This window comes from Neovison vison, chromosome X (assembly GCF_020171115.1).
Source record: "Neovison vison isolate M4711 chromosome X, ASM_NN_V1, whole genome shotgun sequence".
NCBI lineage: Eukaryota > Metazoa > Chordata > Mammalia > Carnivora > Mustelidae > Neogale > Neogale vison.
The window spans coordinates 54513847-54540839 of NC_058105.1; the positions used below are offsets into that span (position 1 = coordinate 54513847).

At 37.9% G+C, this 26993-nt stretch overlaps 1 pseudogene; it reads left to right on the forward strand.

Annotated features, from left to right (window-relative positions):
* Nucleotides 1–2296: 2296 nt before the first annotated feature.
* LOC122896576 lies at nucleotides 2297–25742 on the forward strand (annotated as a pseudogene).
* Nucleotides 25743–26993: the final 1251 nt, after the last annotated feature.

Consider the following 26993-nt stretch of genomic DNA (forward strand, 5'->3'; position numbering starts at 1 on the left):
TTTTATATCTCCCGAGAGGGTTTCTCTAATATCTTCCATGCCTTTTTCGAGCCCAGCTAGAACCTTGAGAATTGTCATTCTGAATTCTAGATCTGACATATTACCAATGTCTGTATTGATTAGGTCCCTAGCCTTCGGTACTGCCTCTTGTTCTTTCTTTTAGTGGTGAATTTTTCCGCCTTGTCATTTTGTCCAGATAAGAATATATGAGTAAATACTCTTATATGAGTAAAATACTAAAAGGGTGGCAACAACCCCAGGAAAATATGCTTTAACCAAATCAGAAGAGATCCCAAATCGTGAGGGGGGGAGAAAGGGGATAAAAAGAGGTTCAGAAAGAAAGAAAGAAAAAAAAAGAAAAGAATTTTAAAAAGAAAATGAATAAAGAAAAGTATAAAAAAGAATATATATATATATATATATATATATATATTAGATAAACTAGTTTAAAAAAGTTAAAAAAGAAAAGGGTAAAAGTTAAAAAAAATTTAGCAGGAGAGAAAAAAATAAAAAAGAAAAAAAATAAATTAACTGCAAGACTAAAAGAATCATAGGGAGAAAGCCATGAGTTCTGTGCTTTGCTTTCTCCTCCTCTGGAATTCTGCTGCTCTCCTTGGTATTGAAACTGCACTCCTTGGTAGGTGAACTTGGTCTTGCCTGGATTTCTTTTTGATCTTCTGGGGGAGGGGCCTGTTGTAGTGTTCTCAAGTGTCTTTGCCCCAGGTGGAATTGCACCACCCTTACCAGGGGCCAGGCTGAGTAATTCGCTCAGATTTTCTTTCAGGAGCTTTTGTTCCCTGAGCGCTTTCCATAGAGTTCTGGAGGACAGGAATACAAATGGCCGCCTCCTTGACTCTGGCCCAGAGGAGCCGAGAGCCCAGGGCCCCACTCCTCAGTGCACTGTCAGAGAACAGCGCCCAGTAACTCCCGTCTGTCTGACCTCTCGCTGCGCTCTGAGCTCACGGAGCCTGCGACCGGTTCAAGGTAACCCCCAGCTGTGAGCTCACTGTCGGCTCTGTCTCTGTAGCTGGCTTCCCCGGTCTAATACCTGTAAGCTCTGCGACCCTCAGACATCCCCGATCTTTCTGTGACCCTGCGGGACTTGAGGCCACACTGACCCCGCATGGGCTTCAACCCGGTTTAGCTTCTGGAGCGATGTCCCTCAGTGGAACAGACTTTTAAAAGTCCTAATTTTGTGCTCCATTGCTCTGCCACTTGCCGGGAGCCGACCCTTCCCCCCGAGGTCTATCTTCCCTTCACTTTGGATTCACTTCTCCGCCAGTCCTACCTTTCAGAAAGTGGTTGTTTTTCTGTTTCTAGAATTGCTGTTCTTCTTCTCTTCGATCCGCTGATGGATTTTTAGGTGTTTGCAATCTTTAGATAAGCTATCTAGCTGATCTCCTGCGAACTGAAGTAGTCTCAGCCTGCTACTGCTCTGCCATCTTGACTCCCGTCAAATTTATTCTTAATGAAAACTGTAAAACACCACTATTTTCCATATCCCTATATGTAGATGAGAAAATTCAATTATTTTAACAGAGAAACACTGTTTTCAATTCTCTGTCCCAGGATCCTAAACATACTACCTAAGTGATGAGAGCCAGACAAATTTAACAAAGCAAATTCAGAGCCAGAACTTTTGTGGGAGACAGCAAGCTATAGTAGCATGAAAAGATTTTGTACTTATAAAACTGGAATTCGAATTTTAATTCTATGCAACATATTAGTTGACCTTTAGGAACTCATTTGCATTGTACTATGTCTTAGTTTCCTTGTTTTCAAAACGGGTAGAAAAATGATGCCTACCACAACAATGTATAATACCATTACAATGGTGGGTATAAACACACTTTCTAAAATTGTGACTGACCACTTCCAATTTATGCTGCCAGAATTTGAGTGTTTAAAGCTCAAAGAACTAAAATAATTACCTCCAATCTTTTCACCACCAAGACATATTAATTTGTTGATAAATTATTTCGCTTGAAAAAAAATCTATCAAAACATTTTGGTCAGGAACTGAAACCCTTAGAATATAAGAAAGCTAAGCAGAGTTTACTAATGAAATTATTAGTCAAGAATAACTTTTCCAAAAAGCATTTTAGATGATTTTTTGTAGAAATACTTCTTTATGAAGCATTATTTGATTTTAAAAATTGCTTCAAAGATCAGAAGAAAGATGAAATAATAGTAAAAAAAATATAGCTGCATTTCCCATCTTCCTCTTGAGTAGAACAAGATCATTATTTTCTACTATATAGCTTATGAACCAGCCATATTAGTCCAAATTATAAGAATGAAGTGCTGGCAGTATAGCAGAGGTCCTTGCATCCCCAGCAAGTACGTTTTCCACAAGTAAATTAGGAGCAAGGGAGTAATTATGGGGAAAAAAATTATACTAAAAGGACAGCATTTGGAATAAATGGACAAGTATAAAAGGGTATATTAGTTAAAAGTAATTTGTTAGAATAGATTATATCCCCAGTAACCAATTAAGTAACAAAAAATCAACACAACCAAAACAAGAATAAAAGCCTTCAAACATCACATTTACCAATACATCCTAAATGAAGGCTAAAGGAACAAATCTAATTACCACACATTGTTATCTCAAAGCTTGCTCTATATGTTGTTCTCTCTCTTATTTTGAAAATTATGTGAAGAAAGTGCCTTGAAAATGAAAGGATTCTTTTTTTTTTTTCATTTAAAATATTTCATTTTAAGATTCCTGGGTATCTCAGTTGGTAAAACATCTGCCTTTGGCTCAGGTCATGATTCCAGTGTCCTCAGACCAAGTCCAATATTGGGCTCCTTGTTCAGCAAGGAGACTGCTTCTCCATCTGACTGCCATTCTCCCTGCTTGTGCCTCCCCTCTCTGAAAAAAAAAAAAAAAGTAAATCTAATCTTTAAATAAAATAAAATAAGATATTTCTTTTTTTATAAATAATTTTTTAAAGATTTTATTTATTTATTTGACAGACAGAGATCACAAGTAGGCAGAGAGGCAGGCAGAGAGAGAGGAGGTTAGCAGGCTCCCTGCTGAGCAGAGAGCCCAATGCGGGGCTCAATCCCAGATCCCTGGGATCATGACCCGAGCCGAAGGCAGAGGCTTTAACCCACTGAGCCACCCAGGTGCCCCAGATATTTTCTAATAGAAAGCCACTTGGGTTGAGCTGCAGTGTGCCCATAAGGTTCTCTGAGACTTTTCCCAAGCACATCTTCAATTGAAGTGTCACAACTCTCCCCCAGACTAAGCCTTCCAACCACAGTAATCGCTGACTCTTCTTAGACATGGACATCAGTAGGGAGTGAGTTGGTTTAATTGCCTTAGAATTATTTGCAGATATTGTACCCAAAACTGAAGAAATTTTTCATATGTAGGGTACAAGAGAAAATTCCACTGGACCCACCACTGGGAAAACTCTCCATTTCAAAGGATGTCCTTTCCAATGAATTATTAAGAAATTTATGGTTCAGGGTGGAGATTTCTCAAATCAAAATGAGAAGGTGGAGAAAGTATTTATAGTGAAAGTTTTGAAGATGAAAATTCCTATTATAAGCATGACCAAGGTTTATAGAGCATGGCAAATGCAAGCTGCAACACAAGTGGTTCTTAGTACTTTATCAACAGTTCCAAATCCTCATTTGGAGGGGAAAAATACGGTATTTGGTCAAGTAATTAAAAAAAATGGGTGTGGCAAGGATACTGGAAAATGCAGAAGTGAAAGGTGAAAAACCTGCCAAAATATGTGTTATTACAGAATGCAGAAAACTAAAGGAGGGAGATCATTGGGGTATATTCCCAAATGATGGTTCTGGAGACAGTCACCCAGATTTATTTGAAGAAGCAGATATATGTTTAAAATATGTAGATAAAATTTTGCTAATAAGAGAAGACTAAAAAATTGGAAATATATTTTTTCAAATCCCAGAACTGGGAGATAGCTACTAAAAAATATACAAAACCTTTAAGATATGTAGAAGATTCAAATGCTGTTATTAGTAAAGCAGATGGATTGAAGCTACAACATATAGCTCTAAGCTGTGTGCCAAATATTGGAGCTAATTAACAGAAGATGTCAAATTGGCCGGCAGCAATTGACAGTTGTTTGGAGGCACTTGAAATAGACCCATCAAATACCAAAACATTGTACCATAAACTCAAGGAAGGGAAGTATTAAAAGATAGGATCATGATCCACCGCCCCCCCCCCCGGGGGAATCTGTGTATTTATTTATTTATTTATTTATTTATTTTCAGCATAAGAGTATTCATTGTTTTCACACCACACCCAGTGCTCCATGCAATCCATGCCCTTTCTAATACCCACCACCTGATTCCCCCAACCTCCCACCCCCTGCCCCTTCCAAACCCTCAGATTGTTTTTCAGAGTCCATAGTCTCTCATGGTTCACCTCCACTTCCAATTCCCCCCAACTCCCTTCTCTGTAACTCCCCTTGTCCTCCGTGCTATTTGTTATGCTCCACAAATAAGTGAAACCATATGATAATTGACTCTCTCTGCTTGACTTATTTCACTCAGCATAGTCTCTTCCAGTCCCGTCCATGTTGCTACAGAAGTTGGGCATTCAGACTTTCTGATGGAGGCATAATACTCCATGAGTATATGGATCACAGTTTCCTTATCCATTCATCCGTTGAAGGGCATCTTGGTTCTTTCCATAGTTTGGTGACCGTGGCCATTGCTGCTATAAACATTGGGGTACAGATGGCTCTTCTTTTCACTACATCTGTATCTTTGGAGTAAATACCCAGTAGTGCAATTGCAGGGTCATAAGGAAGTTCTTTTTTTAATTTCTTGAGGAATCTCCACACCGTTCTCCAAAAAGGCTGCACCAACTGGCATTCCCACCTACAGTGTAAGAGGGTTCCCCATTCTCCACATCCCCTCCAACACATGTTGTTTCCTGTCTTAACTAATTTTGGCCATTCTAACTGGTGTAAGGTGGTATCTCAATGTGGTTTTAATCTGAATCTCCCTGATGGCTAGTTATGGTGAACATGTTTTCATGTGTCTGATAGCCATTTGTATGTCTTCATTGGAGAAGTGTCTGTTCATATCTTCTGCCCATTTTTTTTGATATAATTATCTGTTTTGTGTATGTTGAGTTTCAGGAGTTCTTTATACATCCTGGATATCAACCTTTTGTCTGTATTGTCATGATTATTTCTCTTTTTTTTTTTAATTTCATGGTTGACTCATCCATTCTTTAGTAGGATGCTTCTTTTTTTAAATTTTTATTTTTTTAATTTCTTTTCAATGTTCCAGAATTCATTGTTTATGCACCACACCCAGTCTATTCTCTGAGAGTGTTCCCAAGCACATCTTCAATCAAAGTGTCACAACTGTCCCCTGTAATTTTCCCCTTTTCCTAATGTCCTCCATGCTATTACCTATGTTCCACAAATAAGCAAAAACATATGACAAATGACTTTCCCTGCTTGACTTACTTCATTTAGCATAATCTTCTCCAGTCCCAAATATGACAATGCAAAAGTTGGGTAGTCATCTTTTTGATAGGTGAGTAATATTCCATTGTGTATAAGGACCACATCTTTGTTATCCATTTGTCTGTTGAAGGGCATCCTGGCTCTTTCCACATTTTGGCTATTGTGAACAATGTTACTGTGAACTTTGGGATTCATATGTCTCTTCTTTTCACCACATCTGTATCTTTGGGGATAAATGCCCAGTAGTGCAATTGCTGGGTCATAGGGTAGCATTAGTTTTCAGTTTTTGAGAATCCACCACACTGTTTCCAAAGTGGCTACACCAATTAGCATTACCACCAACAGTGTAAGAGGGTTCAACTTCCCCCACAAATTCTCCAACATTTGTTGTTTCCTGCCTTGTCGATTTTTACCATTCTAAATGGTTTCTATTTGTATCTAAATGTGGTTTTGATTTGAATTTCCATGGTGGCTAATGATGATGAACAATTTTTCATGTGTTTGTTATCCTTTTGTATGTCTCCTTTTAAGTTGTCTGCTCATGTCTGCTGCTCATTTTTTTTTTTTTTTTACTTGATTATGTGTTTTGGGTGTTGAGTTTGAAGAGTTCCTTATACATCAGCCTTTTCTCTGTAGTGTCATTTGCAAATATCTACTCCCATTCCATGGGTTGCCTCTTTGTTTTGTTGACTGTTTCTTTTGCTGTGCAGAAGCTTTGGATCTTGATGAAGTCCCAAAATTTCATATTTGGTTTTGTTTCCCTTGCCTTTGGAGATGAGTCTTGAAAGAAGTGGCTGTGGCCGATGTGGAAGAGGTTACTTCCTATATTCTCTTCTAGGATTTTGATGGATTCCTGTTTCATATTGAGGTCTTTCATCCATTTAGAATTTGTCTTTGTGTATGGTGTAAGAGAATTGTTGTTTCATTCTTCTGTATATAGCTGTCCAATTTTCCCAGCACCATTCATTGAAGAGACTTTCATTCTTTCATTAGATATTTTTTTTCTGCTTTGTCAAAGATTAGTTGACCATACAGTTGAGAGTCCATACTCTGGTTCTCCATTCTGTTCCACTGGTCTGTGTGTGTTTTTGTGCCAGGACCCTGCTGTCTTGCTAATGTGGCATTGAAATCAGGCAACGTGATGCCTCCAGCTTTGTTATTCTTTTTCAACATTTCCTTGGTTATTCAGGTTCTTTTCTACTTCCATACAAATTTTAGGAATGTTTGTTCCAGCATTTAAAAAAAAAATTAAAATGTCACTTTGGAGGCACCTGGGTGGCTCACTGGGTTAAGCCCCTGCTTTTGGCTTAGGTCATCATCTCAGTCTCCTGAGATTGAGCCCGATATCAGACTCTGCTTGGCGGGGTGCCTGCGACCTCCACACCTCTCTCTTCCTGCCTCTCTGCCTACTTGTGATATCTCTGTGTCAAAGAAATAAATAAAATATTTTTAAATGCCATTTTTTAAATTGGGATGGTGCTGAAAGTATAGATTGCTTTGGGCAGCATGGACATTTTAACAATTTTTATTCTTCTGATCCATGAGCATGGAATGTTCTTCCCATTTTTTGTCCTCAATTTTTTCATGAGTGTTTTGTAGTTCATGCTGTATAGATCCTTTACCTTGTTGGTTAGGTTTATTCCAAGGTATCTTATCAGTTTTGATTTTATTATAAATGGAATCAATTCTCTAATTTCTCTTTCTACAGTTTCATTGTTAGTGTATAAGAAAGCAACTGATTTCTGTGCACTGATTTTGTATTCTGCCACATTACCGAATTGTTGTATGAGTTCTAGTAATACGAGGGTGGAAACTTTTGGGTTTTCCACAGAAAGTATTATGTCATCTGTGGAGAGAGTCTGACTTATTCTTTGCCAGTGTGAATGCTTTTTATTTCTTTTTGTTGTTTGATTTCTGTTGCTAGGACTTCTAGTCCTATGTTGAAAAATAGTGGTGAGATTGGGCATCTTTGTCATGTTCCTGATCTCAATGGGAAGTCTCTCAGTTTTTGCCCATTGAGAATGATATTTGCTGTGAGTTTCTTTCTTTTATTTTTTTAGATTTTATTTTATTTTATTTTTTTCCCAATTTATTTATTTTCAGAAAAACAGTATTCATTATTTTTTCACCACACCCAGTGCTCCATGCAAGCTGTGCCCTCTATAATACCCACCACCTGGTACCCCAACCTCCCACCCCCCTGCCACTTCAAACCCCTCAGACTGTTTTTCAGAGTCCATAGTCTCTCATGGTTCACCTCCCCTTCCAATTTACCCAAATTCCCTACTACTCTCTAACGCTGTGAGTTTCTTATAGATGGATCTTATGAAGTTGAGGAATGTTCCCTCTATTCTTATACTCTGAAAAGTTTTAATCACAAAAGGATGCTGCATTTTGTTAAATGTATTTTCAGCATTGATTGAGAGGACATTGTGGTTCTTGTTACTTCTCTAATTTATATGTTTTGTCACATTTATTGATTTATGAATGTTAAACCACCATTGCATCCCAGGGATAATCCTCACCTGATCAAAAGGGAGAATGCTTTTAAAGTCCTGTTGGATCCTATTAGCTAGTATCTTTTCAAGAATGTTGACATCCATATTCATCAGGGATATTGTGCTGAAATTCTCCTTTTTGATGATGTCTTTGTCTCGTTTGGGGAGCAAGGTAATGCTGGCCTCACAGAAAAAGTATGGAAGTTTTCCTTGTGTTCTATTTTTGAAAAAGCTTCAGGAGAAAAGGTAAAATATATTTTTGAAATGTTTGGTAGAATTTCCCAGGGAATCCTCAGGTTCTGGACTTTTGTTTTTTGAGAAGTTTTTGATTACTGATTCAATCTGATAACTGGTTATTAGTTTATTCAGGTTGTCAATTTCTTCCTGTTTCAATCTTGATATTTTATGGGTTTCCAGGAATGCATCCATTTATTCTAGGTTGTTTAATTTATTGTCATATAGCTGTTGATAATAATTTCTTAGAATTATGATTATTTCCTTAGTGTTATTGTGATCTCTCCCCTTTCATTCATAATTTTAATAATTTGGGTCCTTTCTCTTTTCTTTTATATATATATATTTTTTTTTATTTTTTATAAACATATATTATTATCCCCAGGGGTACAGGTCTGTGAATTGCCAGGTTTACACACTTCACAGCACTCACCAAAGCACATACCCTCCCCAATGTCCATAACCCCACCCCCCTTATCCCAACCCCCCTCCCCCCGGAAACCCTCAGTTTGTTTTGTGAAATTAAGAATCACTTATGGTTTGTCTCCCTCCCAATCCCATCTTGTTTCATTGATTCTTCTCCTACCCACTTAAGCCCCCATGTTGCATCACCACTTCCTCATATCAGGGAGATCATATGATAGTTGTCTTTCTCCGCTTGACTTATTTCGCTAAGCATGATACGCTCTAGTTCCATCTATGTTGTCGCAAATGGCAAGATTTCATTTCTTTTGATGGCTGCATAGTATTCCATTGTGTATATATACCACCTCTTCTTTATCCATTCATCTGTTGATGGACATCTAGGTTCTTTCCATAGTTTGGCTATTGTGGACATTGCTGCTATAAACATTCGGGTGCACGTGCCCCTTTGGATCACTACGTTTGTATCTTTAGGGTAAATACCCAGTAGAGCAATTGCTGGGGCATAGGGCAGTTCTATTTTCAACATTTTGAGGAACCGCCATGCTGTTATCCAGAGTGGTTGCACCAGCTTGCATTCCACCAACAGTGTAGGAGAGTTCCCCTTTCTCCGCATCCTCGCCAGCATCTGTCATTTCCTGACTTGTTGATTTTAGCCATTCTGACTGGTGTGAGGTGATATCTCATTGTGCTTTTGATTTGTATTTCCCTGATGCCGAGTGATATGGAGCACTTTTTCATGTGTCTGTTGGCCATCTGGATGTCTTCTTTGCAGAAACGTCTGTTCATGTCCTCTGCCCATTTCTTGATTGGATTATTTGTTCTTTGGGTGTTGAGTTTGCTAACTTCTTTATAGATTTTGGACACTAGACCTTTATCTGATATGTCTTTTGCAAATATCTTCTCCCATTCTGTCAGTTGTCTTTTGATTTTGTTAACTGTTTCCTTTGCTGTGCAAAAGCTTTTGATCTTGATGAAATCCCAATAGTTCATTTTTGCCCTTGCTTCTCTTGCCTTTGGCGATGTTCCTAGGAAGATGTTGCTGAGGCTGAGGTCGAAGAGGTTGCTACCTGTGCTCTCCTCAAGGATTTGGATGGATTCCTTTCTCACATTGAGGTCCTTTACCATTTTGAGTTTATTTTCGTGTGTGGTGTAAGAAAATGGTCCAATTTCATTTTTCTACATGTGGCTGTCCAATTTTCCCAACACCATTTATTGAAGAGGCTGTCTTTTTTCCATTGGACATTCTTTCCTGCTTTGTCGAAGATTAGTTGACCATAGAGTTGAGGGTCTATTTCTGGGCTCTCTATTTTGTTCCATTGATCTATGTGTCTGTTTTTGTGCCAATACCATGCTGTCTTAATGATGACAGCTTTGTAATAGAGCTTGAAGTCCGGAATTGTGATGCCACCAACTTTGGCTTTCTTTTTCAATATTCCTTTGGCTATTCGAGGTAGTTTCTGGTTCCATATAAATTTTAGGATTATTTGTTCCATTTCTTTGAAAAAGATGGATGGTACTTTGATAGGAATTGCATTAAATGTGTAGATTGCTCTAGGTAGCATTGACATTTTCACAATATTTATTCTTCCAATCCAGGAGCATGGAACATTTTTCCATTTCTTTGTGTCTTCCTCAATTTCTTTCATGAGTATTTTATAGTTTTCTGAGTATAGATTCTGTGTCTCTTTGGTTAGGTTTATTCCTAGGTATCTTATGTTTTGGGGTGCAATTGTAAATGGGATTGACTCCTTAATTTCTCTTTCTTCTGTCTTGTTGTTGGTGTAGAGAAATGCAACTGATTTCTGTGCTTTGATATCAACCACAGCAACTTCTTTCAAGATATGTCTCCAAAGGCAAAGGAAACAAAAGCGAAAATAAACTTCTGGGACTTCATCAAAATCAGAACCTTCTGCACAGCAAAGGAAACAGTCAAAAAAACAAAGAGGCAACCTACGGAATGGGAGAAGATATTTGCAAATGACAGTACAGACAAAAGATTGATATTCAGGATCTATAATGAACTCCTCAAACTCAACACACACGAAACAGGCCAACACATCAAAAAATGGGCAGAAGATATGATCAGACACTTCTCCAATCAAGACATACAAATGGCTATCAGACACATGAAAAAATGTTCATCACCATTAGCCCTCAGGGAGATTCAAATTAAAACAACATTGAGATATCACCTTACACCAGTTAGAATGGCGAAATTAACAAAACAGGAAACAACATGTGTTGGAGAGGATGTGGAGAAAGGGGAACCCTCTTCCACTGTTGGTGGGAATGCAGGTTGGTGCAGCGTCTTTGGAGAACAGTGTGGAGATTCCTCCAGAAATTAAAAATAGAGCTTCCTTATGACCCTGCAATTGCACTCCTGGGTATTTACCCCAAAGTTACTGATGTAGTGAAAAGAAGGGCCATCTGTACCCCAATGTTTATAGCAGCAATGGCCACGGTCGCCAAACTATGGAAAGAACCAAGATGCCCTTCAATGGATGAATGGATAAGGAAGATGTGGTCCATATACACTATGGAGTATTATGCCTCCATCAGAAACGATGAATACCCAACTTTTGTAGCAACATGGACGGGACTGGAAGAGATTATGCTGAGTGAAATAAGTCAAGCATAGAAAATCAATTATCATATGGTTTCACTTATTTGTGCATTGATTTTATATCCTGACACTTTACTGAATTCCTGTACAAGTTCTAGCAGTTTTGGAGTGGAGTCTTTTGGGTTTTCCACATAGAGTATCATATCATCTGCGAAGAGTGATAATTTGACTTCTTCTTTGCTGATTTGGATGCCTTTAATTTCCTTTTGTTGTCTGATTGCTGAGGCTAGGACTTCTAGTACTATGTTGAATAGCACTGGTGATATCGGACATCCCTGCCATGTTCCTGACCTTAGCGGAAAAGCTTTAAGTTTTTTTCCATTGAGAATGATATTTGTGGTGGGTTTTTCATAGATGACTTTGATGATATTGAGGTATGTGCCCTCTATCCCTACACTTTGAAGAGTTTTGATCAGGAAGGGATGCGGTACTTTGTCAAATGCTTTTTCAGCATCTATTGAGAGTATCATATGGTTCTTGTTCTTTCTTTTATTGAAGTGTTGTATCACATTGACAGATTTGCGGATGTTGAACCAAACTTGCAGCCCTGGAATAAATCCCACTTGGTCATGCTGAATAATCCTTTTAATGTTCTGTTGAATCCTATTGGCTAGTATTTTGGTGAGAATTTTCGCATCTGTGTTCATCAAGGATATTGGTCTATAGCTCTCTTTTTTTGATGGGATCCTTGTCTCGTTTTGGGATCAAGGTGATGTTGGCCTCATAAAATGAGTTTGGAAGTTTTCCTTCCATTTCTATTTTTTGGAACAGTTTCAGGAGAATAGGAATTAGTTCTTCTTTAAATGTTTGGTAGAATTCCCCCGGGAAGCCATCTGGCCATGGGCTTTTGTTTGTTTGGAGATTTTTAATGACTGTTTCAATCTCCTTACTGGTTATGGGTCTGTTCCGGCTTTCTATTTCTTCCTGGTTCAGTTGTGGTAGTTTTTATGTTTCTAGGAATGCATCCATTTCTTCCAGATTGTCAAATTTGTTGGCGTAGAGTTGCTCATACTATGTTCTTATAATAGTTTGTATTTCTTTGGTGTTAGTTGTGATCTCTCCTCTTTCATTCATGATTTTATTTATTTGTGTCCTTTCTCTTTTCTTTGATACGTCTGGCCAGGGGTTTATCAATTTTATTAATTCTTTCAAAGAACCAGCTCCTAGTTTCGTTGATTTGTTCTATTTTTTGTTTGTTTGTTTCTATTTCATTGATTTCTGCTCTGATCTTCATGATTTATCTTCTTCTGCTGGGCTTAGGGTTTCTTTCTTGTTCTTTCTCCAGCTCCTTTAGGTGTAGGGTTAGGTTGTGTACCTGAGACCTTTCTTGTTTCTTGAGAAAGGCTTGTATCACTATATATTTTCCTCTCAGGACTGCCTTTGTTGTGTCCCACATATTTTGAACCATTGTGTTTTCATTATCATTTGTTTCCATGATTTTTTTCAATTCTTCTTTAATTTCCCGGTTGACCCATTCATTCTTTAGAAGGATGCTGTTTAGTCTCCATGTATTCAGGTTCTTTCCAAACTTTCTCTTATGGTTCAGTTCTAGCTTCAGAGCATTGTGGTCTGAAAATATGCAGGGAATGATCCCTATCTTTTGATACCGGTTGAGTCCTGATTTAGGACTGAGGATGTGATTTATTCTGGAGAATGTTCCACGTGCACTAGAGAAGAATGTATATTCTGTTGCTTTGGGATGAAATGTTCTGAATATATCTGTGATGTCCATCTGGTCCAATGTGTCATTTAAGCCCTTTATTTCCTTGTGGATCTTCTGCTTGGATGATCTGTCCATTTCAGTGAGGGGAATGTTAAAGTCCCCTACTATTATTGTATTATTGTTGATGTGTTTCTTTGATTTTGTTATTAATTGGTTTATATAGTTGGCTGCTCCCACATTGGGGGCATCGATACTTAAAATTGTTAGATCTTCCTGTTGGACAGACCCTTTGAGTATGATATAGTGTCCTTCCTCATCTCTTATTATAGTCTTTGGCTTAAAATCTACTTGATTTGATATAAGGATTGCCACCCCTGCTTTCTTCTGATGTCCATTAGCATGGTAAATTCTTTTCCACCCCCTCACTTTAAATCTGGAGGTGTCTTCGGGCTTAAAATGAGTTTCTTGGAGTCAACATATAGATGGGTTTTGTTTTTTTTATCCATTCTGATACCCTGTGTCTTTTGATTGGGGCATTTAGCCCATTAATATTCTGGGTAACTATTGAGAGATATGAATTTAGTGCCATTGTATTGCTTGTAAGATGATTGTTACTGTATATTGTCTCTGTTCCTTACTGATCTACCACTTGTAGGCTCTCTCTTTGCTTAGAGGACCCCTTTCAATATTTCCTGTAGAGCTGGTTTGATGTTTGCAAATTCTTTCAGTTTTTGTTTTTCCTGGAAGCTTTTAATCTCTCCTTCTATTTTCAATGATAGCCTAGCTGGATAGAGTATTCTTGGTTGCATGTTTTTCTCGTTTAGTGCTCTGCAAATATCATGCCAGCTCTTTCTGGCATGCCAGGTCTCTGTGGATAAGTCAGCTGCCAATCTAATATTTTTACCATTGTATGTTACAGACTTCTTTTCCCGGGCTGCTTTCAGGATTTTCTCTTTGTCACTAAGACTTGTAAATTTTACTATTAGGTGACGGGGTGTGGACCTATTCTTATTGATTTTGAGGGGTGTTCTCTGAACTTCCTGAATTTTGATGCTCGTTCCTTTTGCTATATTGGGGAAATTCTCCCCAATAATTCTCTCCAGTATACCTTCTGCTCCCCTCTCTCTTTCTTCTTCTTTTGGAATCCCCATTATTCTAATGTTGTTTCGTCTTATGGTGTCACTTATCTCTCGAATTCTCCCCTCATGGTCCAGTAGTTGTTTGTCCCTCTTTTGCTCAGCCTCTTTATTCTCTGTCATTTTGTCTTCTATATCGCTAACTCTTTCTTCTGCCTCATTTATCCTAGCAGTGAGAGCCTGCATTTTTTATTGAACCTCATTAATAGCTTTTTTTTTTATTTCAACTTGGTTAGATTTTAGTTCTTTTATTTCCCCAGATAGGGCTTTTATATCTCCCGAGAGGGTTTCTCTAATATCTTCCATGCCTTTTTCGAGCCCAGCTAGAACCTTGAGAATTGTCATTCTGAATTCTAGATCTGACATATTACCAATGTCTGTATTGATTAGGTCCCTAGCCTTCGGTACTGCCTCTTGTTCTTTCTTTTAGTGGTGAATTTTTCCGCCTTGTCATTTTGTCCAGATAAGAGTATATGAATGAGCAAGGAAAACACTAAAAGGGTGGCAACAACCCCAGGAAAATATGCTTTAACCAAATCAGAAGAGATCCCAAATCGTGAGGGAGTAGAAAGGGGATAAAAAGAGGTTCGAAAAGAAAGAAAGGGAAAAAAAGAATTAAAAAAAGATAATAAAGAAAAGTATAAAAAAGAAAAACTATATATATTAGATAAACTAGTTAAAAAACGTTAAAAAGGAAAAAGGTAAAAGTTAAAAAAATTTAGCAAAAGAAGAGAAAAAAAATGAAAAATAAAAAAAATTAACTGCAAGACTAAAAATATCACAGGGAGAAAGCCATCATTTCCGTGCTTTGCTTTCTCCTCTTCTGAAATTCTGCTGCTCTCCTTGGTATTGAAACTGCACTCCTTGGTAGGTGAACTTGGTCTTGGCTGGATTTCTTGTTGATCTTCTGGGGGAGGGGCCTGTTGTATTGATTCTCAAGTGTCTTTGCCCCAGGAGGAATTGCACCGCCCTTACCAGGGGCCAGACAGAGTAATCAGCTCGGGTTGCTTTCAGGAGCTTTTCTTCCCTGAGCGCTTTCCGTAGAGTTCTGGAGGACAGGAATGCAAATGGCGGCTTCCTGGTCTCTGGCCAGAGGAGCCGAGAGCCCAGGGCTCCACTCCTCAGTGTGCCCTTATAGAACAGCCCCGTCTTCCTGACCTTCGGTAGCCCTCCGAGGTCACCGCACCTGCGACCGGTTCAAGGTAACCCCGAGCTGCGAGCTTACTGTCAGCTCTGTCTCTGTAGCTGGCTTTCCCATTCCAATACCCGCAAGCTCTTCAACACTCAGACACCCCCAATCCTTCTGTGACCCTGCGGGATCTGAGGCCACGCTGACACTGCGTGGGCTTTGCCCCGGTTTAGCCTCTGGAGCGATGTCCTTCAGCGGAACAGACTTTTAAGATTTTATTCATTTGACAGAGGGAGGCCACAAGTAGGCAGAGAGGCTGGCAGAGAGAGAGGAGGAAGCAGGCTCCCTGCTGAGCAGAGAGCCCGATGCGGGACTCGATCCCAGGACCCTGAGATCATGACCTGAGCCGAAGGCAGAGGCTCAACCCACTGAGCCACCCAGGCGCCCCCTTTTAAAAGTCTGATTTTGTGCTCCGTTGCTCCGCCACTTGCCGCGAGCTGGCCCCTCCCCCCGGGGTCTATCTTCCTGTCGCTTTGGGTTCACTTCTCCGCCAGTCCTACCTTTCAGAAAATGGTTGTTTTTCTGTTTCTAGAATTGCTGTTCTTCTTCTCTTCGATCTGCCAATGGATTTTTAGGTGTTTGCAATCATTAGATAAGTTATCTCGCTGATCTCCTTCTAGCTGATAGTCTCAGCTTGCTACTTCTCTGCCATCTTGACTCCTCCCCCTCCTTTCTCTTTTCTTTTGGATTAGTCAGGTCAATGGTTTATCTATCTTATTAATTTTTTCAAAGAACAAGCTTCTAGTTTCTTTAATGTGTTCTACTGAATTTCTGGTTTCTGTTTAATTAATCTCTGCTCTAATCTTAATTATTTACCTTTTCATTCCTGGGTTAGGTTTAATGTGTTGTTGCTTCTCTAGATCTTTAAGGTATAAAGATAGTAGGTGTGTTTGGGATTTTTTTTTTTTTTTTTTTTTTTTTTTTTGAGTGAGGCTTGGATCACTATGCATTTACCCCTTAAGACCACCTTTGACGTATCCCATAGTTTTTGGATTGATGTTTCTTTGTTCTCATTGGTTTCCATGAATTAAGTTCTTCTTTGATTTCCTGATTGACCCATCATTATTGAGCAGGACAGTGTTTAGCTTCCAACGATTTGAATTTCTTCCAAACTTTTTCTTGTGATTGAATTCCAGTTTTACAGCATTGTGGTCTGAGAATATGCAGCAGATCATCTTAATCTTTTGGTATCAGTTGAGCCCTGATTTGTGACCCAGTAGGTTGTCTATAGAAAGTTACATGTGTGTTTGAGAAGAATGACCATTCTGTTGTTTTAAGGTGGAATGTTCTGTATACATCTATGAGATTCATCTGGTCCAGTGTCATTCAAAGCTCTTGTTTGTTGATTTTATGCTTAGTTGATCGGTCTATTGCTGAGAGTGGGGTGCTAGGGTCTCCTACAATTAATGTATTTTTATCAATATGTCTCTTTATTTTCACAATTGGCTTATGCAGTTCACTTCTCCTATTTTGGGGACATAGATATTTATAATCGTTAGATATTCTTGTTGGATAGACCCTTTAAGAAAGATATAGTGTCCTTCTGTATCTTTAACTATAGTCTTTAGCTTACAGTCTACTTTGTCTGATATGAGAATTGCTACTCCAGCTTTACTTTGCAGTCTGTCAGCATGAAAGACAGTTCTCCATCCCTTCACTTTCAGTCTGGATGTATCAAAATGAGTTTCTTGTAGACAGCATATATATGGTTTCTGTGTTTTTATCCAATCTGAAACACTGTACTGTTTTATGGGAGTATTTATGCCATTCACGTTGGGAGTGATTATTGATAGACAAGATTTTATTGTCATCATGTTACCTGTGAAGTCCTTATTTCTATGGATCATCTTTTTATATCTCTGTTCTGTATCACTCTTGGGGCCTTTCTTCTTTTATAGAACCCCTGTTAATATTTCTTGCAAGGCCAGCTTAATGGTCACATATTCCTTAAGTCTCTGACAGTCCTGAAATTTTCTTATATCTCCATCTAAGCTGAACGACAGCCTTGCTGGATAAAGAATTCTTGGTTGTATATTCTGTTCATTTAGTATGCTGAATATGTCTTTCTAGGTTTCTGTGGACAGAACTGATGTTATTCTGATGCTTCTCCTTCTGTACATAAACAATCTCTTCCCCCTAACTTCCCTTAAAATGGTTTCTGTGTTTCTAAGATTTATGAGTTTTACTATTACATGCTTGGGGGTTTATCTTCCCTCATTGACCTTGGAGGGTATCCTCTGTGCCTCTAGGATAGGATTACTTGTTTCAGTCCCCAGATTAGGGAAGTTCTTGGCTACAATTTGGTCAAATATATATTCTAGTCCCTTCTCTCTTTCTCCCTCTACCCCCTCAGGTATCCCAATAATTCTGACATTGAAATGTGTCATGGCATCATTTATTTCTCTAATTCTATTTTCATGGACTTTAAACTGTTTGATACACGCCCCCTCCTGCTTCTTTTCTATCAGTTTTTCTTCAAGATCACTAATTCATTCTTCATTTACCCTAACTGTTAGAATATCTAGATTAGTTTGTATCTCATTGATAGCATTTTTAAGTTCTGCCAGATCTGCTTTCACTTCTGCCCTTAATGAATCTAAGTTTCCATTAATAGTTTTCTCCAGCCTGATTGTTTTCTTCATAAGTGCTACCCTGAAGTCTATTTTTAACATCTTGCTTACATCCATATCCATTAGATCTGCTAGAGAGGTCATTGTCTCTGGGTATTTTCTTTTTTGGGAGTTCCTTCTCCTTGTAATTCTGTTGAGTTGTGGTTGTATAGCTGAAAATATCAATCACTAACCAGGCAAGTTTCACCCTCTCGACTGATGATCCTCTGTCCCTGTAGAAATCCAGACAAGTATAATCTTACATCTCAGGCTGATTACATAGGTTTTCATAGTGTTCTTGTAGATATGCAGCTCAATTCAGGGGAACAGTTGAAATAGGGTCCCCTACTCCTCTGCCATCTCGACCCCTCATATGTATTTGAGTTCTTTCCCACTTTCTTCCTGTGATTGAGTTACAATTTCAAAACACTGTGGTCCAAAAATATGCAGGGGATGACCCCATTTTTTTGGTACCATTTGAGACCTGATTTGTGACCCAGGATGTTTTCTATTCTGGAGAATGTCCCATGTGCACTTAAGAAGAATTAATATTCTATTGCTTTGGGATGGAATGTTCTAAATATATCTGTGAGGTCCATCTTGGTCAGAGTGTCATTCAAAGCCCATATTTCCTTCTTGATCTTCTGTTTAGATGATCTGTCCATTGCAGTGATGGGGAATATTAAAGTCCCTTACTATTATTGTACCATTATCAATGTGTTTCTTTGATTTTGTTATTAATTCGCTCATATAATTGGCTACTCCCATGTTAGTGGCATAAATATTTATAATTCTTATATATTCTTATTAGATAGGCCCTTTAATTAATTATGATATGTTGTCCTTTTTCATCTCTTATTACAGTCTTTGGTTTAAATTCTAATTTGTCTGATACAAGGATTGCCACCCCAGCTTTCTTCTGATGTCCATCGGCGTGATAAATGGTTTTCCCCCCTCACTTTAAACCTGAAGGTGTCTTTGGGTGTAAAATGAGCCTCTTGCAAACAGTGTATTAATTGGTCTTGTTTTTGTTTTTTTTTTTTTATCCAGTCTGATACCTATGTCTTTTGATTGGAGCACTTAGCCCATTTACATTCAGGGTACTATTTAGACTTATGACTGTAGTACCATTGTATTACCTGTAAGGTGACAGTTACTGTATATTGTCACTTTTCCTTTCTGATCTATATTACTTTTGGGCTCTCTCTTTGCTTAGATGACCCCTTTTAATATTTCTTGTAGGACTGGTTTGGTGATCACAATTTCTTTTAGTTTCTGTTTGTCCTGAAAACTTTTTATCTCTCCTATTTTTTTATTTAATTTTATATTTTCAGTGTTCCAAGATTGTTTATGCACCACACCTAGTGCTCCATGCAATACGTGCCCTCTTTAATGCCCAGTGATAACTTAGCTGGATAAAGTATTCTTTTTAAAAAATTATTTAGTTATTTGATGAAAGAGAGAGACAGAGCATAAGCAGGCAGAGTGTCAGGCAGAGTGAGAGGGAGAAGTAGACTCTCTGCTAAGTAAGGAGCCTGACATGGGGCTCAATTCCAGGACGCTGGGATCATGACCTGAGCCAAAGGCAGTTGCTTAACCAAATGACCCACCGAGGTGCCCCTAAAGTATTCTTGGCTGCATATTTTTATCATTTAGTAAACTGAATATATCATAGAGTCCTTTCTGGCCTGACAGGTCTCTGTGGATGCTTCTGCTACCAATCTAATGTTTCTACCATTGTAGGTTACAGACCTCTTGTCTTGAGCTGCTTTTAGTATTTACTCTTTGTCTCTGAGGCTTGTAAGTTTCACTATTAGATGTCCGACTGTTGATGTATTTTTATTGATTTTGAGGGGGGTTCTCTCTGTCTCCTGAATTTTGATACCTGTTTCCTTCCCAATATTAAGATAGTTCTCTGCTATAACTTGCTCCAATATACCCTCTGCCTCTCTCTTTCTTCTTATGGGATCCCAATTATTTTAATATTGTTTTACTGTATGATATCATGCAAATTCTTCCTTCATGAGCCAGTAGTTGCTTAACTCTATTTTTCTCAGCTTCTTTATTCTCTATCATTTGGTAAACTGTATCACTAATTCTCTCTTCTGCCTCACTTATCTGAGCAGTTAGAGCCTCCGTTTTTTACTGCACCTCATTAATAGCCTTTTTTATTTCAATTTGGCTAGATCTTAGTTCTTTTATTTCTCCAAAAGAGATTCTCTAGTGTTCTCTGTGCTTTTATCAAGCCCAGCTAGTATCTTTATAATCATTATTCTGAACTCCAGTTCTGACATCTTCTTAATGTTTGTATTAATTAGGTCCCTGGAAGTCAGTACTGCCTCTTGTTCTCTTTTTTGAGGTAAGATTTTCAATCTTTTTTTTTTTTAAAGATTTTATTTATTTATTTGACAGAGAGAAATCACAAGTAGATGGAGAGGCTGGTAGAGAGAGATAGAGAGAGAGAGAGGGAAGCAGGCTCCCCGCCGAGCAGAGAGCCCGATGCGGGACTCGATCCCAGGACCCTGAGATCATGACCCGAGCCGAAGGCAGCGGCTTAACCCACTGAGCCACCCAGGTGCCCCAAGATTTTCAATCTTGTCATTTTGTCCAGGGGAAGAATAGATGTATGTGAGAACAGAACACTAAAAGGGCAACAATGACACAAGAGAAATACACATTAAACAAATCAGAAGAGATACAAAACAGGGGGCAGGGGGAGAATAAAATCAGACAGGTGAGCCCAATAGAAAGAAACACTGGATTCTGTGTGTACTTTGGTCTGTTTTTTTTAGAAAACTAGATCCCAAAACTGTAAAGAAAGAAAAACTTGTATATGTACAAAAATAAAATTAAATACAATGAAAGGATAGAATGTAACTGTAAAAATGGAAATTAATAAAAACAAGAAAAAATCAAAAGAGAAAGAAATAGCAACAACTACAAAGAAGGAAAGGAAATAACCAGTGAACAGAACAGAGCAATACCCTATCTCCTGAGTGGACTTTGGTTGATTTGTTAGAGGAAGACACATCTCAAAATTGTAAAGAAAGAAAAATGAGAAAAATGTGTATATACCAAAATAAAATTAAATACATTGAAAGGATACAATGTAACTATAAAGGTGAAAATTTAAAAAGACTTTAACAAAACAACAAAAAAATCAAAAACAAAGAAAGAAAAAGAGAAAACATAATATGATCGGGGGATGAATAGAACAGAGCCATACACTAGACTTTGGGTGTATTCTGGTATGTTTTTGTGTGTGTTCCAAAATTCATTGTTTATGCACCACACCCAGTGCTCCATGCAATACATACCCTCCTTAATACCCACCACCAGTCTCACCAATCTCCCCATCCCCATCACCTCCAAAACCCTCAGTTTGTTTCTCAGAGTCCACAGTTTCTCATGGGAAGTCAGAGGCGGGAAAGAATTTTTTTTTTATTTTAATTAGGAGAAAAAAAAAGCAATTAAAGTAGAAAGACTTAAGACTCTTGGGAAGAAAGCCATGATTCTATGTGGCGTATTCCCCTAGTGCTGTAGTTTTGTAGTTCTCATTGATTGGTAAACTTGTTCTTGTTTGGATGTTCTTGCTGATCTTCTGGGGAGGGGCCTGTTGTATTGATTCTTAAATGTCTTTGACCCAGGCAGAATTGCACCATCCTTGCCAAGGGCCAGGCTAAGTAATCTGCTCCAGCTCACTTTATGTGACTTTGATATCCTGTAGTCTTTCTGTGAAGCTTTAGAGGATGAGAATGAAAATGGCAGCCTCCCAATCTCTGACCCCAGAGGCAAAACTTGGGGCCCCATTCCTCAATAAGACCTCGGAGAAAAGCAACCTATCCCTACACTTCAATGACATTATGTGCTAACTGGCCTGTGATTGAGTGTTTCCTACCCCAAGAACAAGACTCAATTTGGAGTCTCCAAACCCAATAGACTTCTGCTGTGTGCTCCCACACCATTCCTCCTGAGGGAGGAAGGGAATCCTCCTGGTTCTTCTGTGTGTTGGTCCCATGCACAAAGAGAAGAGGACTGACTATGTGGTGGATCATGGTTTACGGCAATCCTGAGCTGAGAGCCCACTTGTGGGCTCACTATTTGCAGCCAGCTTTCCTGCTCCAATACCTGGGAGTTCTGCCCCATTCAAGCACCCCCGGTATTTCTGTGACCTTGAGGATCTTGAGATCACACTGCCCCAGTGAGGTTTCCACCCTCCACTTAGCCATCTGAGCTATGACCCTCACCAGAGAAGATTTCAAAGTCCTGATTTTGTGCCCCAGTGCTCTATCACTTGCTGGTAGCCAGCTGATGGAGGTTCCCAAACCCTGTGGCATATTGTCCCATATAACATCTTGGATTCACATCTTTACACCACCTACCTTGCAGAAAGTGGTCACTTTCCTATTTGTAGAGTTGCAGCTATTATTTTCTTCAATCTACTATTGCATTCACAGGTGTTAAGAATGGTTTAATTGCTATATAGCTGAATTCATGGGACCAGACTAAATTAAGATCTTCTACTCTTCCAGCATCTTGGACTCTTCAAATAGTTCTCAATTCATGGAGACAAATCAAATTGAAAACACAACTGTTCAATATCTTTCATATGCAGCAAAGATGGTCCTAAGAGGGAAGTATATAGCACTATAAGACTTCCTCAAGAAACAAGAAGGATTTCAGATACACAACCTAATCTTACACCTAAAGGAGATAGAAAAATAACAGCAAGTAAAGCCTAAATCCATCATGAGAAGAGAAATAATAAAGATCTTAGCAGAAACCAATGAAATAGAAACCAAAAGAAGAGTAGAACACATTAAAAAAAAAGGAGCTTGTTCTTTGAAAGAATTAGTAAGATTGATAAACCCATGGACAGACTTATCAAAAAGAAAAGCAAAAGGGCCCAAATTAATAAAATGGTGAATTAAAGAAGAGAGATGACCGCCAGCACTACTGAAACACAAAAAATTATAGAAACATATTATGAACAACTATATGCCAACAAATTAGACCATGTGAAAGAAGTGGATGCATTCCTAGAGACAGATTAACTATTAAAACTGAACCAGTAGAAATAGAAAACCTGAACAGACCCATACCCAGCAAGGAAATTGAAGCCATAATCAAAAATTCCCAAACTAATAGAAACCCAGGGCTTGATGGCTTCCCAGGGGAATTCTACAAACATTTAAAGAAGAATTAATACCTATTCTCCTGAAACTGTTCCAAAAATAAAAATGGAAGGAAAACTACCAAACTCATTTTATAAAGCCAACATTACCTTGATCCCCAAACCAGACAAAGACCTCATCAAAAAGAAGAATTACAGACCAATGTCCCTGATGAACATGGATGTAAAAACTCTAGCCAAAAATACTAGCCAATAGGAACCAACAGTACATTAAAAGGATTATTCATCATGACCAAGTGGGATTTATTCCTGTGTTGCAAGGTTGGTTCAACATTCACAAATCAATCAATGTGATACACTACATAAATAAAAGAAAGGACGTGAACCATATGATCTCCTCAATAGATGCAGAAAAAGCATCTGACAAAGTACAGCATCCTTTCTTAATTAAAACCCTTCACAGTGTAGGGATGGAGGGTACACACATAAATATCATAAAAGTGATATATGAAAAACCCACAGTGAATATAACTCTCAATGGGCAAAAACTGAAAGCATTTCCCCTAAGTTCAGGAACGTAGCAGGGGTGTCCACTATCACTATTGTTGTTCAACATAATAGTAAAAGTTCTAGCCCTAGCAATCAAACAACAAAAAGAAATAAAAGTCAACCAAATTGGCAAAGAAGTCAAACTCTCTCTCTCTTCAGATGATATGACACTTTATGTGGAAAACCCAAAAGACTCTACCCCAAAATTGATTGAACTCATAAAGAAATTCAGGAAAGTGGAAGAATATAAAATCAATCATAGAAATCAGTTAAATTTTTATACACCAACAATGAGACAGAAGAAAGAGAAATTAAGGAGTCAAAACCCTCAAGATACATCCCAGGAATAAATCTAACCAAAAAATCAAAATATCTATACTCAGAAAATTATAGAATACTTATGGAAGTACTTGAAGAAGATACAAAGAAGTGGAAAAACATTCCATGTTCAGGGATTGGAAGAAGAAATATTGAGTAAATGTCTATGCTACCTAGAGCAATCTACCTATTCAATACAATCCCTATCAAAATAACATCAACTTCTTTTCACAGACCTGGAATAAATAATACCAAAATTTGTATGGAACCAGAAAAGACCACAAATCACTAGGGGATGGTTGAAAAAGAAAACAAAAGCTGGTGGTCTCAGAATTATGGGCTTCAAGCTCTTACAAAGCTGTAATCATTAAGACAGCATAGTATTTGCACAAAACAGACACATAGATCAACGGAACCAAATAGAGAACCCAGAAATGGACCCTCAACTCTATGGTCAACTAATCAACAAAGCTGTACAGAATACTCAATGGAAAAAAAGACAGTCTCTTTAACAAATGGTGTTGGGGAAAATGGACAGCCACAAGCAGAAGAATGAAAGTGGACCATTTCCTTAAACCATACACAAAAATAGACTCAAAATTGATGAGTGAGACAGGAACCCACCAAAATCCTAGAGGAATACACAGGCAGCAACCTTTTCAACCTTAGGCTGCAAGAACTTCTTGCTAGACATATTTCCCAAGTCAAGGGAAACAAAGACAAAAGTGAATGATTGGGACTTCATCAAAATATTTTTTTTTTTTTTGCACAGAAAAGGAAACATCAAAACCAAGAGTTAACCAACAGAATGGGAGAAGATATTTGCAAATGTTATATCAGATAAAGAGCTAGTATTCAAAATCTGTAAAATTCAACACCCAAGGAACAAATAATACAATCAAGAAATGGGCAGAAGACATTAACAGACATTTCTGAAAAGATATCCAAATGGCCAAAAGACACTTGAAAAAGTGCTCAACACTACTTGGCATCATGGAAATACAAATGAAAACCACAATGAGATACTACTCACACCAGTCAGAATGGTTAAAATTAAAAAGTCAGGAAATGACAGATGTTGGGGAGTGTGCAGAGAAAGGGGTACGCTCCCACAGTGTTTTTGGGAATAAAAAGTGTTGCAGCCACTCTGGAAAGCAGTATAGAAGTTCCTCAAAAAGTTGAAAATAGACCTACCCTATGACCATTTCACTACTGGGTATTTACCCCAGAGATACAATGTAATGATCCAAAGGGGCACCTGAATCCCAATGTTTATAGCAGCAGTGTCCACAATAGCTAAACTATGGAAATATGGAAAGAGCCCAGATGTCCATTGACAGATGAATGGAAAGGGATGTGGTATATATACATAGATACCAGAGGGTATTATGCTAAGCAAAATAAATTAGTCAGAGAAGACAATTATCATATGATCTCACTGATACTTGGATTTCAAGAAACAAGGCAGAGGATCATAGATGAAGAAAGGAAAAAAAAAAAAAAAGAAGAAGAACCAGGACGAATTCAGAGAGGGAGACAAACCATAAGAGACTCTTAATCTTAGGAAATAAACTGAGGGTTGCTGGAGGGGAGAGGGGTTGAGGAGATGGGGTCACTGGTTGATGGACACTGGTGAGGCTATGTGTTGTGATGAACACTGGTAATCAGTTGTTTAAGACTGATGAATCAGAGACCTGTAGCCCTGAAACAAAAATTACATGTTAACTTAAAAATAATAATAAAAAAATTTAAAAAAAAAGAATAGGATCAAGAATTGACTGATCTTTTAAAAAGCCAGGAGATAGCACCAGAAGATAAAGCTCTCCAGGTAGAAATGATGAAAGGCACACAAAGATAAAGGGAAGGCAGCATATGCAAAAATGTTTGCCTAATAAGGAATTCAGTTTTACTTAAATGCTATGCTTTGATTGTATATTGACAAGAAGAAAACTAGGAAACTTTTCACTGTGATATGTGATCAATAAAGTATTTCCTTTTATATTTCAGTCTTACATTGTTTACAGTTTAGGAATAGTGAAAAATCTTCACTCTTAAAGAAACAGTGTTACAAAAAATAAAATGTTTAATTTATTTTAAGAAAATTACATTTGATTATCTTTTCCAGTTTTGAGATAAAATTAACATAAAATTGTGTTTCTTTTTTACATTTTTATTTAAATTCCAATTAACATACAATGTAATATTAGTTTCAGTTGTACAATTTAGTGATTCATCACTTACATACAACACCTGGTGCTCATGACTGAAAGTGCCATCCACAACAAGTCACTCATTTAACCTGTCTCCCCACCCAACTCCCCTTTAACAACCCTCAGTTTGTTCTGTATAGTTAAATTTCTGTTTCTTGGCTTGCTTTTTTTTTCTTATATGTTCATCTGCTTTGTTTCTTACATTCCACATATGAGTGAAATTATATGATATTTATTTATCTCCAACTGATTTATTTTGCTCTGTATAATAATATCTAGGTACATACATGTAGTTGCAAATGACACTATTTCATTCATTTTTATGGCTGAGAAATACTCTATTCTATCTAACTACCTATGAAGAAGATACATACCATATCTTCTTTATCAATTCATCAGTAGATGGACATTTGTGCTCTTTCCATAATCAGGCTATTGTTGATTATGTTGTTATAAACATCAGAGTACCTGTATCCCTTTGAATGAGCATTTTTCTATCCTTTGGGTGAATATCTAGTAGGGCAATTGTTGGGTCATTGGGTAGCTCTATTTTTAACTTTTTGATGAACCTCCTTACGGGTTTCCACAGTAGTTGCATCAGTTTGCATTCCCACCAACAGTTTAAGAGGGTTCCCCTTTCTCTGCATCCTGACCAGCACCTGTCATTTCCCATGTTGTTAATTTTAGCCATTCTGACTGGTGTGAGGTGATAGCTCTTTGTAGTTTTGATTTGAATTTCCCTGATAAAAGCATGTTGAGCATGTTTTCTTATTTCTGTTAGCCATTTGGATGTAATTTTTTTTTTTGAAAAATGCCATTTATGTCTTCTGCCCATTTTTAAACTGGATTATTTGTTTTTTTGGGTGATGAGTTTGATAAGTTCTTTATATATTTTGGATACTAATGCTTTACCAGATATGTCATTTCCAAATA